The following is an 18,534-nucleotide window of genomic DNA, read 5'->3' on the forward strand; positions in this document are numbered from 1 at the left end:
ACCATTCTTTGAGTGAGAGAGAGAAAATACATAAAAACCATTAAAATTAAGCATAAATGGAAATTTATGTGTAATTCTTCACTACCATTCATCAATTAACTTCAATAGCATTCAAAAACCATTCCAATTAAGCTTCTCAAGCTTGAGAGGGGTTGAGAGAATTTATGGAAAAAGATCAAAATTCACACTTTACCTTACAAATTGCTTGATTCTTTGATCACGGTAGAGGCCCCCAACCAATCAATTGGTTTGGTATGCTGATGGAGCCACCAATGGAGATTGAAGGAGGAGGGAAGCTCTAATTTCTTCAATTTGGAGATAATTTTAGAGAATAGTAAAAATTATCATTATTTCAGCATAATTTTGGTATAGTAAAATTCTCCTATTTTTTTACAAAGGACTCAGGAGAGAGAAGCTCTAACCAAGACCAACTGATTTCTAGAATTTTTCAAATTTAGTTTGGTTGAATTTGGAGCTAGTTTGGTTCCTTTTTTATTCGGTTTTGATTCGGTTGAATTTGGACCTAGTTTGGTTCCTTTTTTATTCGGTTTGATCCAAGAGAGAGAAGAGATAAAAATATCACATTATTTTTTAGTTTAAAACTCATTCAAGCATGTGAAGTAGGCACCTCCTTGAAGGGACTCCCCTTCCTTACACATGTGTCAAAATGGAATCATTATACCCAAAATATCTCATTTTTATAGTAATACTCATAGTTTTTTACTAATAACCCTTGTACATAGTCAACTCTTCATCTTATGTGAGCATTTACTAATTTTTGGGTATTTTTCTTTCACAAATTGTATTTATCTCCTCCCCACACATGGATTGATCTTATTGGTCCATAGGAACACCATAATCCAAAAATTTCTGAAAATCTAGACCCTTAGGCTAAGATCCTTTATACCCATTTCCAATTAATTCCAATTGCACATTGGAAAGTTCTTTTTGAATTTCTGTTTCAGGGGAATTCATTTTAGACACTAGGAGGATTTTTATATCCAAAAATATCTCAATTTTAGACTACCTCTCTCTAGACATTTTCTCTCTCTAGGTCAAAACAAGGTAAAATAGAATCTTTCTTTTATTTCAGAGGGGAATAATTATAAGATCAGAAAAGGGAGGTTCTTACACCTGTATACCTCAAAAGTCGGGGGGAGGAATCTTACATTCTACCCCACTTAAAAAACGCGAGATGTCCTCATCTCGCAAAACTAGAGGACAACTCTTTCCCTTCAGATCCAACTTATTCTGGGGTTCCTTATATTCAGGTCAACCCAACAGAATCCTAGGATAAATATCCCTTATACAGAACTCATCATTAAATAACAATTTATTCAGATCATAACATTCTTATTTTTAACACAATAATGGTCCATTAGACTGAAAAAGATTTCCTTCTGACCATTCCTCCACGGGAATTTTAGTCAAACGAGTCCTTAATTTGTCATCCAATTATCTTGATCCATCGGGTCAAGTGTTAACAGTAGCAATCTGACAACACAATCCACTAATCTCATAGTGATTTGCTGAAGTCATTAACGTTATTCCAGTTAAGAACATTATCACAGGGACTTGTCCCATTCATCCTCATTGTGGTGTTGCTCAGCTTATTACATTTCAACCAAAATTCACAAATCTTCATTTTTCAATCAGAATCCAAATCAACTCATCATTTCTCAATCAGAATTTAAAAATCATATCAACCACATTCGAATTCATCATCTTTATAGCATTAATGCTTATAATTTCAAGTCTTAGATTTACTCGTATATACTGCTAGTAAAGAGCAGCAGTTATACCCTCGGTATATACGGGTAGTCATGGTTCTTGGAACTATAAGGTAAATACCATCATGTCTATGCCTCAAGCAAGTCAAGGATTCCCTACAATTGCGGTACTTCCATCTGAAGACCCAATTACTAATTTACGAATTTTAGTTTGAATATCAAATTGTATGAATTTTATCACACAATTACAACCTTTTTGTGCTTCTTGATAAATTTTTGACATATTTGGCTTCTCGGTTGATCCTCATTAGCCAAATAGCTTTGATACCAACTGTAAGATCCACGTCCCGCAATGGATTCTGGGTGCTAGCAGCGGAAGTAGCACATCTTGTGCAGGGCAGGGTCCTACACTCGGGGCCTCGCCCAAGGATATTCGGATAGGTGACTAATTCCTCGGTTCTTCCAAAACCGAACTTAGAAAAACTTCCCTTACCCAGAAAGCATAGGCGATTCCTCCTGGATAAAATTTTACTCTAACGTAGTCAGGGTCATTACTGACCAAACTAATCCAACCGAACCTAAAGTCACTTGGTCAGATCAAGGAAGAAACTTGCACTTGGATCATAGAGATCAACGCTTTTTTCCCCATCGAGAGGCACAGCCGTTGATTCCTTTTTCCATAGAACAATTACTATCCGGGATTTACTTCATCTAGCATACTACAATAGAAATTGAGTCTCATTTTATGGATCCACCAAACCATCAGTCCAACCTAACCCCATCTAGTCCCATGGGTTAGCCAGCCACCCAGCCACTGTAGTGATGGGATCCAATTTAGAATTTGGTTAGGTTTTGTCCCGGGTACCAGGGAAAAGATTTCCTAGGCCCCCTAGCTGGATGTTCATGCAAACATAAAACTAGTCACACCACTTACACACCCCCAATATGAAATTGCCTTTTTCTCAGCATCAGCTATTTTTAAAACAATCCTTTAATGAAACCATTGTGTCACTCATTGTGACAATCCTCAAAATCTCTGATTGAATCCTTATTTCCAATCATTCCTTCATTGGTATACTTATCCATACATCCATTTTCACATCCACATTCATACATCCACATCCACATTCATTCATCCACATCCACATCCATACATCCACATTCACATCCACATCCATATCTACATCCATACATCCACATCCACATTCATACATCCACATCCACATTCACATCTACATCCATACATCCACATCCATATCTACATCCATACATCCATTTTTACATCCACATTTGTACATCCACATCCACATTCATACATCCATTTCCACATCCATACATCCACATTCACATCTACATCCATACATCCACATCCATATCTACATCCATACATCCATTTTCACATCCACATTGACACATCCACATCCACATCCATACATCCACATCCACATCCACATCCACATCCATACATCCACATTCACATCTACATCCATACATCCACATCCATACATCCATTTTCACATCCACATTCATACATCCACATCCACATCCACATCCACATCCACATCCACATCCATACATCCACATTCACATCTACATCCATACATCCATTTGTATATCCACATCCACATTCATACATCCACATTCATTTGTATATCCACATCTACATCCATACATCCATTTGTATATCCACATCCACATTCATACATCCACATTCACATCTACATCCATACATCCATATCCATATCTACATCCATACATCCATTTTCACATCCACATTCGTACATCCACATCCACATTCATACATCCATTTTCACATCCATACATCCACATTCACATCTACATCCACATCCACATCCATATCCACATCCATACATCCATTTTCACATCCACATTCGTACATCCAGATCCACATTTACATTCATACATCTATATCCACATCCATTTCTACATTCCCATTCCAAAGAAGATGCAATTGAAACAAAAGATACATGGTGTGACTTAAAACCACAAGAGCATAAATGATTATGTGCAAGACATCAAAGAATGTGCTGATGCACTAGTATCTATTGGTGCCCCCATGGATGATGATGATTTGGTAGCCATTACATTGAATGGTTTAGGTAAAGATTATGATGCATTTAAAACCTCTATCAGGGTTAGAGGTGGAGACTCCCTAGATTTTGATGAGTTGATCTCTTGCTTATTTGAAGGAGATGAAACTTGGTTTAGGTGCTTCATCTAGTACCAATGATGAACACGCAAGGGATCAAGCATTTTATACTCATATAGGTGCTAAAGAAAGGGGGAGATCTAGTCCAAGAGGATGTACAGGTGGACGTGGTTGGCAGGATAGGTCACCAAAGTCTCAAAAAACATTCAACCATCTTTTGGTGCTAGAGGTGGTCCTGGTTATGCACCTCAAAGAGATTGAGGTAATGCTCGTGGAAGAGGTCGTTGGCAAGGACACCAATCATCTATGCGGAATGTGAAATGTCACTATTGTGGAAAGTTTGGTCACATGGTTTGTGGACTGTTATTGGAAACAAAATGATTTAAGAGGGGGTAGAGTACATGGTGGTAATTTTGCATCCACGAGTCATGATGGTAGTGCAAATCACTTATTTGCAACAACAATGAAGCATGTAGTGGGTTCCATGATGACACATGAAGACAGTGATGATACATGGTATATGGATTCAGGAGCGTCAAATCACATGACTTGCCATGGTGAGTGGTTTGAGCACATGAAACCAATAGATTAAAAAGGATATGTGGACACAGGTGATGATACTTAGCATGCTATCACTCATGTGGGGAGTGTGCCATTGGTGATGCACAATGGCGAGGTGAAGTCTATGTTAGATGTTTTGTATGTGTCTTCTATTACAAAGAGTTTGGATTTTGTTGGTCAAATAGTTGAGAAAGGATAACATGTACAATTCAACGAGCATGGTTGCTTCGTTGAAGACTTTAAGAATGGTTGTAGAGTTATTGCCAAGGGTAAGAAGGAAGGCCATGTTATTCAAATTGGATGCAGGTATTCCATAAGTTATGTTTTCTAAAAGCCATAATGTGGTCTAAGATACTGAGATGTGGCACAAACGTATGGGGAATGTCAACATAGAGAAGTTGGAGAATATGCAAGCAAGAGGCATAGTTGGTGGGCTACCTGAATTCAATATGATGGGAGTATGCATGTATGTGATGCTTGCCAGTTTGGAAATCAAGCAAGGTTACCATTCCCTAGAGAAGGCAACATGAGAAGTAGGCCACTTGCGATTGTTCATAGTGATGTATGGGGGCCTGCACAAAGCCCATCCATTAGTGGAGCAGCTAGTATGTAACCTTCATTGATGATTATAAAAGGATGACTTAGATCTATTTTCTCAAGGAGAAGAGCAAAGTGTTAGCAAAGTTCATGGATTTTAAAGCATTTGCAGAAAAGAAATTTGGTTGTTGGATAAAATTCTTGAGGATAGATGGAGGTGGTGAATACACCTCATATGCATTTGAGGACTTCTTTAGGAAGAATGGAACTAGAAGGCAGATTTCATGCAGGTACACACCTCGGCGAAATGGTGTTGCTCTGAGAGGAAAAAAAGGGTCATTTAGTGATGTGGCTAGGACAATACTAAATAAGAAGTGCATGCCAAATTTTTATTGGGTAGAAGCATTCACCACACAGTGGTGTATTTTCTTAACAAGACACCTACAACTTTCGTACATGAAAGTATGCCAGAGATGCATCTTACTGGATATAGGCTAGACATTGGGCATCTCAAAGTATTTGGTAGCATTGCTTATGTACATGCGCTAGATGAGAAAAGGAAGAAGCTTGATCCAAAGGCAGAAAAGTGCATCTTTGTTGGGTATGCACATGATCACAAAGCATACAAATGTTACAATCGAGATACTAGGCAAGTGCTCATTTCACGAGATGTGGTGTTTGATGAGAGCTTGCTAGTTGATACAAAAGATAAAGATGCCATTGATTCTAGTTGTAAGATTCCTCCCCAGCCCTCAAGATGTCTATTATCTTCCCCTGTAATCAATCCCCTCTTCAGAATAATAAAAGATATTGTTTCTACCTATTTTGGCTTAGAGAGAGATTATTCAGTTTTTAGATATTTTTGGATGGAAAAATATCTCTTCTTATTAAAATAAATCCCCCCAAAATAGAATTTCAAAAAGAATTTCCTAAGGTGCATTAGAAATAATTATAATGTGCTAAAAAGACCTTAGCCTAAGGGTCTAGATTTTTTGAAAATTTTAGATTAAGGTTCCTATGGACCAATAAGATTAATCCAAATGTAGGGAGGAGATAAATTGAAGGAAAAAAAACCCCCAAAAATGAGTAAATACTCACATAAGATGAAGAGTGGACTAAGGACCAAAGGAAATACTAAAAAAATAAATTTTTGACACCTTAGAGTGGGGATTCCCCCTACCTATTTCACATGTGTGGTGGAGTTTTAAACTCTCAAATAATGAGATATTTCATCTCTCCTCTCTCCTAATTCAAGTCTAGTTCCAAAAAGTAAGCTAAACTGACCCAAAAATGGTTAAAAATTGGCCAAACTAATTTGGAAAATTCTAGAATCAGCTTGCTTGGTTAGAGGCTCACTTTTTCTTTTAAATAGAAGCCTTCCCCTTTGTAGAATATTAATAGTGTTTTATGCACTATTACTCTACTCTTCCCGAGAGCCAAAAACATTGAATTCATTGATAATTCACTTGTTTTTGACTAATTCCTCTACAAAGAATTGGTGGCCACTCTTGATCCAAGCAAGAGTAGACCCCTCAATCCCTCAAGCCAAAGGAAAGCTCACAAAAATCCATGTAAGTTAGAAATTCTATTGTTTTTTAAATTCTATTCTATGGTTTTCTTATTTCTTGTTTTTTTAATGTGAAATTGGATGTTATGCCTTGATGGAAAGGCTTCCCCCTTCTCTTCATTGAATTCAGCCCTTCTTTATCCAAGATGTGTAATCAAATAATTAGAGTTAAACGTTTCGTATTGTTTACTCTTAAAAAAATGAGAATTGATTAGATTAGAGTGCTAAATTCATCTTGGGGTAAATTCTAAGTAGATTTAAAATGTAAAAATTGAGAAATGGTCAGCCATACAAAGGAGGTTATGGTAAAATTTTCTTAAATTTTGTGGAAATAAGTTTTATCTTTATGTTATTCAAAAAGAGTAATCCCCTGGGTGGTTGCAAGATCAAGGTGCCCAGTTTTGTCCACTCAGGCACCCTGTAAACAGTAAAAAAACAGGCATTTGTTTACCTTTAGTGGCTAATCTCTCCTAGTAAATGAAGGAATTTCGTTTCAAGTTCTTTTGTTGGAACATCATATTCAAAGTTGGAAATATAGTTGCATAATTTGATTAAGCATTAGATGGTCAAAAGTCCTCATTTTCTTAGGTACAAGGTCAATGTATACACCCTGTCCCAAATTTGAACTGATTCCATAAAATGCTAATATCTTTTACATATAAACTCATATGAGATTCCCACTTTGTACCTTAGATCTTCACATAATATGGAGCTTAACTTGATTTTTCAAGAAAATTTTAAGATATTTGTCTATTTTCTTTAAATATTTCAAGGTCTCTAAAGTGTTATAATATACGCCTGTTTTTGTACCCACAATAGCTACCACTTAAAATCCTCAATCTTGTAGATCAAAAGAGTGGGTAGATACTAATACATTAGTAGAATGTGGTGGTTAGTAAAAATTACAAATCCAATGGTTGGATTTTTAATGATCTCTTTTTTAAAATTCTTCCAGACTATCAGAAGGCCTGCAAATATTAATAATCTAATTAGTAAAATTACATTTTTGATGTGAATCATCTAAAACCTATAGGGACTAGTGTACTTGTAATGGTGCATCTATGGAAAAATAAATTGGATCACTCTAAGTATGGAAAGATCATTTGTTTATTATTTCATCATATTTTTGATTAATTTTAATTAATTAGACTAATTTATATTAATTTAAGTTATATTAGGTTAATTTAAGGGTAAGTGTATTTTTTATTATTTGCTTGATCTAATTTTAAGTACCTTGCCCCCCAAAATTTGCTCTCCAAGCTATGTCCCAGTTCTGCATAAACTGGACAAAACTGGATACCCTGATCTTGCAACAACCCCCCTCCGTTTGTGTATTCCAAAAGTGTTATTTTCATTCTATGCATAGAAAGATGCATATTGGAAATATTTTTATTATAAAAGTGTTACTTTCATCAATATTGATTTTTATGCATAAAGTGATGCATAAAATATTTTTTCCATATTATAAGAGTGTTACTTTCACCAATATTGATTTTTATGCATAAAGTGATGCATAAAAGAGATTTTTTTATTATAAAAGTGTTACTTTCATCAAAATTAATTTTTATGCAAAAAGTGATGCATAAAAGAATTTTTTTATTATAAAAGTGTTACTTTCACCAAAATTGATTTTTATCATCAAAGTGTTAATTTCACCAATATTGATTTGTATGCATAAAGTGATGCATAAAAGAAATTGTTTTTATTATAAAAGTGTGATTTTCATTAGATTTTAATTCTATGCATAGAAAGATGTATATTGAATATTTTTTAATTATAAAAGTGTGATTTTCAAAAAATAACACTTTTGGAATAAAAATAAATCCTTTATGCATCTTTCTATGCATGAATTCAATTTTAATGAAAAATAACTTATGATATAAAAAAAATTATTTAAGCATCTTTCTATGCATAAAATCAAAATTAATGAGAATAACTCTTTTGAAATAAAAATAAATTCCTTTATGCATATTTCTATGCACAAAAATAATGAGAATAACTCTTTTGAAATAAAAATAAATTCCTTTATGCATCTTTCTATGCATAAAATCAAAATTCATGAGAATAACTCTTTTGAAATAAAATTAAATTCTTTTAGAATGCACAAACGGAAGGAATTACTCTTTTAACCTAATGAAAAACTTTAGTTCCACAAAATTTAAGAAAATTTTGCCTTAACCTCCTTTGTATGGCTGACCATTTCTCAATTTTAACATTCAATATATGACTTGAATTAATCCAATTTTAACATTCAATTTATGACTTGAATCCAAGCAAACTGGTTCTAGAATTTTCCAGATCAGTTTGGTCACTTTTTGACCATTTTTAGGTCAGTTTAGCTTACTTTTTGGATCTAGTTGAAACAGGAGAGAGGAGAGATAATAATATCTCATTATTTGTGAGTTTAAAAATCATCCACACATGTGAAATAGGCGCCTCCTTCATGAGGGGAATTCCCCACACTGAGGTGTCAAAAATGCATCATTTCCTCCTCATCTTATGTGAGTATTTACTCATTTTGGGTGATTTCTCTTTTTTTTTCTTCAATTTATCTCCATACATTTGGATTAATCTTATTGGTCCATAGGAACCTTAATCCAAAATTTTCAGAAAATCTGGACCCTCAGGCTAAGGTCCTTTTTTTTATACCTTTTTTCAATTTATTCAATTGCACACTGGAAAGTTCTTTTTGAATTTCTGTTTCAGGGAAAATCATTTTAATAAGATTGGATATTTTTCCATCCAAAGACATCTAGAAACTGAATTACCTCTCTCTAGAACATTTTCTCTCTCTAGGCTAAAACAAATAGAAACAAAATTTGTTATTATTCTGAAAAGGGGATTGATTATACAGGGAGAGAAATTGGACATCTTGAGGGGTTGGGGGAGGAATCTTACATCCTACCCCACTTAAAAAATGAGACGTCCTCATCTCGCAGGTGGAGTCTGATATCTCTCAACTTCTTCTTCTTTTTCAATCACTTGCAACGTTACTGCCTTGGAAGTGGACGGTCGATTTGGGAACAACTCTCTTTGACTTTCCCTATTCTGAGGCAGAGATCTTGCATTACTTTGGTTTGAAACTGCGGGTCGGTTAGAGGGTCTACGTCTAAGATTTCTCAGATTTTGGAGTTGGAGTTTGGAATCTTGATCCGTGATTTCCCTGCCCTGAAAACCTTGATCCAAAAGGAGTTGGACAATCCATACTGTGATGTCCAAATCCTTGATAGTTATAGCATTTCACTCCCTTGTTCAAGGGTGGAACTTCTGAAGTTGAATCCCAGGGGATTGAGTTTCGAGAAAAGGATATTTCTTCCATTATGAAACTTCCCATATCCTCTGCTTGACCCTGATATCTCTTAGGCGGTGAAGGGTTGGAATCACCTTTTGGAACTAAAAACCTTTTGAAAGGTGATGGTGCTAGCTTTGGTGGGACCTTGACATCAAAGGCCTTGGAGAAATCCTTCGCCATCCGCATAGCTTCGGCCATGGAAACTAGCTTGGTATTCTTCACCAAAATATTCAAAGGTTCATTCAGTCCCCAAATGAACCTGGCCATGAGCTATTCTTCATTCAGCAGTGGCGAGTAATTGAGGAGAAGAGCAAACACTTGGTGATATAATTCAATAGTTCTGCTCCCCTGGGTTAGCTCTAAGAATTCGTTCATCTTTGTTTCCAAAAAGCGGGGAGGACACAACCTCGTCCTTAGGTAAATTTTAAGATCATTCCATGCCTGGGTATTCCGATCTAGACGATTTGTCTTGCAATGGTTTCTCCATGCCACTCTGGCTGTTTCTACTATCTTCAGCCTTGCAAGAGCCATTTTGCTCTTCTCATTGTACCCAGTGACATCAAAGTACTCTTCCATTAGTTCGATCCACTTCCACAGCCTCGCCCTAGTTTTCCCCTTCACCCTTGAAAGGCCCAGACGCAAACTATGAAGAGTTTTACGAACATCCAAGTTGAGCTCTTCCTCATCGAGTTGGGGGTTATCATTTCTACCACGACGACCTTGATCCATGTTCTTATCAATACGAAAAAATCTTGTTAAGTCCCTTTAGTTAAGATACAAATCCGATTTTTGATTCATCTGATTCTGGGGTTCTTTAGATAGGTCGCGACTCCCCACAAAATCATGGGATAAAGATACTCGCATTATCACAATTCGTTCAGAACATATCATTCATATCTTTAACATAATAATGGTCTATTAGACCGAAATTTCCATCTGAACAGTACTCCATGGGGGATTTCAATTTTACAGATTCTTAATTTGTCATCCCTTAACTTGATCCACTGGGTCAAGAGTTAACAGTAGCAGTCTGTCTCAGCACAATCCACTAATCTCATAGTGATTTACTGAAGTCATTATCGTTATTCTAGTAACATCAACACAGGGACTCGTCCCTGTAAGATTCCTCCCCAGCCTCTCAAAATGTCCAGCATCTTCCCCCGTAATCAATCCCTCTTCGAAAACATAAAAGACTTGTTTCTAACTGTTTTAACCTACAGAGAGAAAATATTCTAGAGAGAGAATATTCAGATTTTTAATATTTTTGGATAGAAAATTATCTCATCTTATTAAAATAAGTTCCCCTGAAATAGAAATTCAAAAAGAACTTTCCAATGTGCAATTGGAATTAATTGGAAATGGGTATAAAGGACCTTAGCCTAAGGGTCTAGATTTTCAGAAATTTTTGGATTATGGTCCAATTAAGGTTCTTATGGGCCAATAGCATCAATCCATGTGTAGGGAGGAGATTAATCCAATTTGTAAAAGAAGATACCCAAAAATGAGTAAATGCTCACATAAGATGAAGAGTTGAAAATGTACAAGGCTTATTAGTAAAAAACTATGAGCAATATTAAAAATATGAGATATTTTGGGTATCCAAAAATGAGTAAATGCTCACATAAGATGAAGAGTTGAAAATGTACAAGGTTTATTAGTAAAAAACTATGAGCAATATTAAAAATATGAGATATTTTGGGTATAATGATTCCATTTTGACACATATGTAAGGAAGGGGAGTTCTTTAAAGGAGGTCCATATTTCACATAAGATGAAGAGTTGAAAATGTACAAGGTTTATTAGTAAAAAACTATGAGCAATATTAAAAATATGAGATATTTTGGGTATAATGATTTCATTTTGACACATATGTAAGGAAGGGGAGTTCTTTAAAGGAGGTGCATATTTCACATGCTTGAATGAGTTTTAAGCTCATAAAAATTGAGATATTTCATCTCTCCTCTCTCCTCATTCAAGTCTAGTTCCAAAAAGTTAGCTTAACTGACCTAAAAATGGTCAAATATTGACCAAACTGATTTAGAAAATTCTAGAATCAATTTGTTTGGTTAGGAGCTCAATTTTTCCTATAAATAGAAGCCTCCCCCTTGTTGAAAAATATATAGTGTTTATGCATCGTTACTCTACTCCACCTAAGCCAAGAACTATGAATTCATTAATAATTCACTAGTTTTTGGAGCTTCCCTCTTTCTTCAATCCCCATTGGTGGCTCCATCAACATACTTAACCAATTGATTGGTTGGGGGCCTGTACCGTGAACAAAGAATCAAGCAATTTATAAGGTAAATAGTGAATATTGGTCTTTTCTATAATTTCACAATGTTTCTCTCTTCTCAACCCCTCTCAAGCTTGAGAAGCTTAATTGGTATGGTTTTTAAATGCTATTGAAGTTCATTGAGGAATAATAGTGAAGAGTTACATAATTTGAAGAATGCTATTGAAGTAAATTGATTAATGATAGTAAAGAATTACATAAATTTCCATTTATGTTTAAATTCTAATGGTTTTTATGTAATTTCTCTCTCTCACTCAAGAAATGGTCATACTCGTGACCCATTCTCAATCCAAATGAAGCTTTTCATAAAGCTTTTCCTTAATCCAAGATTAATCCATGCTTGAGACCAAATTAATGATTTTTTTTCTATGCTTTTAGTTTATGTATTTCATGAATATTGATGATTCAATCCATTATGGAATATTGATCCAATTAGGGATCATTCTAATTATTTCTTAATGTTAAGCTTTATTCCTTAGAAAAATTGAGATTTATCAGTCATAGCAGCCAGCGGAGCTATGGCAAAATTTTTATAAAAATTACGCATAAAATAATTTCATTCAAAGCATGAAAAGAGGACTTCCTACCATATTCTAGGAATTATCATCCTAGATTAATTGAAGATATTCATTGTAATCATAGAGAAATTGATTTTTATATTATGCATAATTGATTTTCATGCATAGAGGTATGCATAAAAGATTATTATTTTAAAATAAAAGTGTTACTTTTATCATAATCAGATTTCATGCATAGAGGTATGCATAAAAGATTATTATTTTAATGTAAAAGTGTTACTTTTATCATATTTGAATTTCATGCTTAGAGGTATGCATAAAAGATTATTATTTTAATGTAAAAGTGTTACTTTTATCATATTTGAATTTCGTGTATAGAGGTATGCATAAAAGATGATTATTTTATTATAAAAGTGTTACTTTTAGCATAATTGAATTTCGTGCATAGAGGTATGCATAAAAGATGATTATTTTATTACAAAAGTGTTACTTTTAGCATAATTGAATTTCATGCATAGAGGTATGCATAAAAGATGATTATTTTATTACAAAAGTGTTACTTTTAGCATAATTGAATTTCATGCATAGATGTATGCATAAAAGATGATTATTTTATTATAAAAGTGTTACTTTTATCATATTTGGATTTCATGCATAGAGGTATGCATAAAAGTTGATTATTTTATTATAAAAGTGTTACTTTTAGCATAATTGAATTTCATGCATAGATGTATGCATAAAAGATGATTATTTTATTATAAAAGTGTTACTTTTATCATATTTGGATTTCATGCATAGAGGTATGCATAAAAGATGATTATTTTATTATAAAAGTGTTACTTTTATCATATTTGGATTTCATGCATAGAGGTATGCATAAAAGTTGATTATTTTATTATAAAAGTGTTACTTTTATCATATTTGGATTTCATGCATAGAGGTATGCATAAAAGTTGATTATTTTATTATAAAAGTGTTACTTTTATCATATTTGGATTTCATGCATAGAGGTATGCATAAAAGTTGATTATTTTATTATAAAAGTGTTACTTTTATTATATTTGGATTTCATGCATAGAGGTATGCATAAAAGATATTCTTTTTATACTAAAAGTGTGATTTTCATCATAAATGGATTTTATGCATAACTTAGATGCATAAGAGAAATTCTTTTGTTTTAAAAGTGTAATTCCTACCAAATTGAATTTATGCATAAGAAGATGCATAAAAGATTGATTTTTATTTCGAAAGTGTTAGTCTCCTTAAATGGAATGTATGCATAAATAAATGTGTAGAGAAATCTTATATCAAATATAAGAATTCTCTTAAAAAAAGATATGAAATGTGATAAGATGTGATAAGAGGTGTATGAGATGTGATAAGATTTGATAAGATGCGTATGGGAAGTGATAGGATGTGATAAGAGGTGTATGAGATGTGATAAGATTTGATAAGATGCGTATGGGAAGTGATAGGATGTGATAAGAGGTGTATGAGATGTGAAAAGATGTGATAAGATGTGTATGAGATGTGATAGAATGTGTTAAGATGAGTTAGGATGTGTTAAGATGTATATGGGATGTGTTAGGACGAGAATGGATGTAATATGGTTGTATGAATGTGATGTGGATATATACATGTAGATGTATATGTATGAATGTGAATGTGGATGTGGATGTGGATGTATGGATGTAGATACGGATGTGTATGTATGTATGTGGATATGTATGTATGAATGAGGATGTGAAAATGGATGTGTGTATGTAGATGTGGATGTATGGATGTGAATGTGAATGAAGAGGTGGATGTGGATGTATGGATGTAGATACGCATGTGGATGTATGTATGTGAATGTAGATGTATGAATGAGGATGTGAAAATGGATGTATGCATGTGAATGTGGATGTATGAATGAGGATGTGAAAATGGATGTATGCATGTGAATGTGGATGTATGAATATGAATGTGGATGTGTGGATGTGAAAATGGAGGTATGGATGTATGAATGTGGATGTGGATGTATGCATGTAGATGCATATGTATGAATGTGAAATTGGATGTATGATGTGGATGTACGAACATGGATATGTATGTAGAATAATGAATATGAAGGTGTATGTAAGATAATGTGTAGTCTATATGAGTGAATGGATGAGAACGAGTACACATTGAATGGAATGTGGAATAAGTAATGTGGTCCGAGAGTGGATAATATGGAAAGACAAGAGTTCGTTATAGAAACTATATTTTGTGACTGTTTGTAAATGACTGTTTTATGTCAAGAATGCTGGAGAAGCATTTTGACCGTCTTGAGGATTAAGGTCATGAAGACCGAACTGATAAAGTTGCAACTGCTGAGACGGAGAGTCAATGGAGGACGTCTCGCATAGCAAGGTCGATCCAGGTCTTGACCAGCCTCGGTTCGATTTAAATGGTGAGCTTCCGCGGTATGGTGGATGAGGGACCAAGGAAGCGGCCTATGAGTGAAGCGCTAGGTCACCTGCGAAGGATCCTAGAGGGTGCTGACCATACGGTGCTCGAGCTCTGGGTCGCTGAAGATACCCACACGTGCGTCATGGAAGATATTGGAACAAGGAGTAAGAGTTGTTTTCTGAAACCGGGCATGGATCTGGTTGATTGACCTTGCTGGTCTTTAACGGATGAGTCCATGGCTCTTTTATATGGATCTGTGGGTTGATCTTGCTGATCTTCCACGGAGATTCCATTCTATTATATGAATATATTGCCGGTTATTATGAGCTAGGAACTATGGAAAAGGCCCCTGAGAGAAGAGGTGGTGAGCGTTCGAGTTGCCAATGATGCCATAAGTACACCGATGAAAGAATGACTGGAAATAAGGATTCAACCAGAGACTTTGAGGATTGTCATCAGTGACATAATGGTTTTATTAAAGGATTGTTTTAAAGCTAGTTGATGCTAAGAAAAAGGCAATTTCATATTGGGTGTGTAAGTGGTGTGACTAGTTTTATGTTTGCATGAACTTCCGGCTAGGGGGCCTTGGAACTCTTTTCCTTGGTACCCGAGACAAAACCTAACCAAATTCTTAATTGGATCCCATCACTACAGTGGTTGGGCGATTGGCTAACCCATGGGACTGGAAGAGGTTAGGCTGATGGATCCGTAAATCGAGATTTAATTTCTATTATTACGATAGATGAAGTAAATCCCGGATAGAAATTGTTCTATGGATAGGAATCAACGACTGTGCCTCTTGATGGGGAAAAAAGCGTTGATCCCAATGATCCAAGTGCAAGTTTCTTCCTTGATTTGACCAAGTACTATTAAGGGTGCAGTCAGATCAGTTTGATCAGTAATGATCTTGACTACGTTAGAGTAAAGAGTTATCCTGGTGGAATCGCCCATGCTTTTCGGGTAAAGAAAGTTTTTCCGGTTTTGGTTTTGGACAAACCGACGGATTAGTCTCTTGTCCGGATATCCATGGGCGAGGCCCCGAGTGTGAGACCCCTACCTGCGCACGATGTGCTACTTTCGCTGCTAGTACCCCGAATCCGTTGCGTGATGGAGATCGGGATCTCACAGTTGGTATCAGAGCGAAATTGAAAGCTAATAAATATAATTAAATTCTTATCTGAAATTGGTAATAAGAATTCAGCAACATTTTCATAATGTATTTTCATTCCGTAAGCTTCTTTAATGAAGAAATTTTAATCAAAGAAATTGTTTTTATAGATGGAAGTTTCCCATTTATCTGGTATTCCCGACCTCACCCAGTCTCAAGATATGATTGCATTTGCCTTCGAGCATCTCATCTCTTCCGCTTCAACTCAAACAAGTCGAGCAAGACTCGCACGCCATTTTGCGGATTTATATTTTCCTACCCCATCGGAGAGAATACAACATAAGTGGTTTGCAGGGCAATATGTCCATGGCCCTTGCAACCGCCGTACAATGCTGGCACAATCTCTCATTGACTATGATCCTGTTAAAGCTGAAAATGGTGCATGGTGTCATTCTATATCATTCGAGGCCTCAAAATTTCAGACTTTCATGTCGAATTTATAGACTCCTTAGTCGATTTATCCCTAAGGAGAAAATAATAGCCCCCTTCGCAGTTAGAGAACTTATATAACAGGGCATGACTATGGCCCAGTATGGTCCTCTTATATGTCTTCCGAGGAGATTTTGAACTCAGAGCCGAGTTGCTCTATGTACATATTGCAACTTTTATATAAATCAAGAAACGTTTTCCGGTGACAAAATTCCTGTTGGATAAATGATTGTTTATGGCGGACGATCTGCTCTGCTGATTTTTTTAAAAAAAAATCTGTTATCGGACATATGTCATAGATCTCCATTAAGATCTTGTCTTGTATAAGAAATTATTTTCCAAACTCTTAAGTCTTAGGATCTCATGAATAATATCAAAATAAAAATTTAATAATATATAAATTTTGGCAGAATCATGAGACGAGGAAACCGTGGTCGTCAGCCAGACCCTGTCTCTCAAGATGACGAGCTTGACCTTGATGTTCGCAAGGTTTTTCATAGGACTAAACCAGGACCCTTCAAAGGAGAAGAGGAGAACCTGGGCGAGGTTGTGGAGAAATGGGTGGAAGCCTTGGAAGAGTATTTTGACGTCACAGGATACAATCATCAGAGCAATTGGCTAATAAAGATCAACTGAGAAGCCAAATATGTCAAAAATTTATCAAGAAACACAAAAAGGTTGTAATTGTGTGATATAATTCATACAATTTGATATTCAAACTGAAAAATTTGTGATTTAGTAATTTGGAAGTACCGCAATTGTATGGAACCCTGACTTGCTTGAGGCCTAGACATGATGGTATCTATCTTATAGTTCCAAGTATCATGACTACCCGTATATACCGAGAATATAACTGCAGCTCTTTACTGACAGTATATACAAGTAAATCTAAGACTTGAAATTATAAGCGTTAATGCTATCCAGATGATGATTTCGAATGTGGTTGATATGATTTTTAATTCTGTTTGGGAATTGATGAATTGATTTGGATTCTGATTGAAAAATGATGATCCCTGAAATGGGTTGAAATGTAATAAGCTAAGCGAAACCACAATGTGGATGATTGGGACGAGTCCCTGTAATGATAAATGATGAAAATGATTTAGCAAATCACTATGAGATTAGTGGATTGTGCTGTCAAATTGCTCAAGTTAATACTTGAGACGGTAGATCAAGTTAAGGGATGACAAATTGAGAACTTGCTTAACTAAAATTCCCATGGAGGAATGTTTAGAAGGAAATTTTTCGGTCTAATAGACCATTATCGTGTTAAAGATATGAATGATATGATCTGAATGAATTGTTATTTAATGATGAGTTCTATATAAGGGATATTTATCCCCATATTCTGTTGGGTTGACGGAATATAAGGAACCCCAAAATAAATTGGATCTTAAGCAAAAGAGTTGTCCTCTACTTGCGAGATGAGGACATCTTGCACCTTTTAAGTGGGGTAGAATGTAAGATTCCTCCCCCAGCCTTAGAGGAATACAAGAGTAAGAATCTCCCTTTCTGATCTTATAATTATTCCCTCTCTAAAATAAAAGAAAGATTCTGTTTAAAAAGGGAAGACACTTTTCCTAGAATACCTTCTCAGGAGCCCATCTGTTTTAACGATTCAGAACGATGAGTTCAGAAGTGAGAACCGATGTTTTGGATACCAAGGTTTTGGTCATCAGTTAAAAAGACTGCCCGACTCCTACCATGGAAAGGGCACAGGGAAGTCTAGAACCCAAATTCAGAGACCAATTCCTTCATACCAATCTAATCAGGGACCGTCTCGGACAAGATTGCTTAACTCCATTAACTAGGTCTGACCCATTGATTAGGGTCGAG

The sequence above is a fragment of the Cibotium barometz genome, chromosome 10 (genome assembly GCF_041138505.1).
Source record: "Cibotium barometz isolate CiBa-2024 chromosome 10, ASM4113850v1, whole genome shotgun sequence".
Taxonomy (NCBI): Eukaryota; Viridiplantae; Streptophyta; class Polypodiopsida; order Cyatheales; family Cibotiaceae; genus Cibotium; species Cibotium barometz.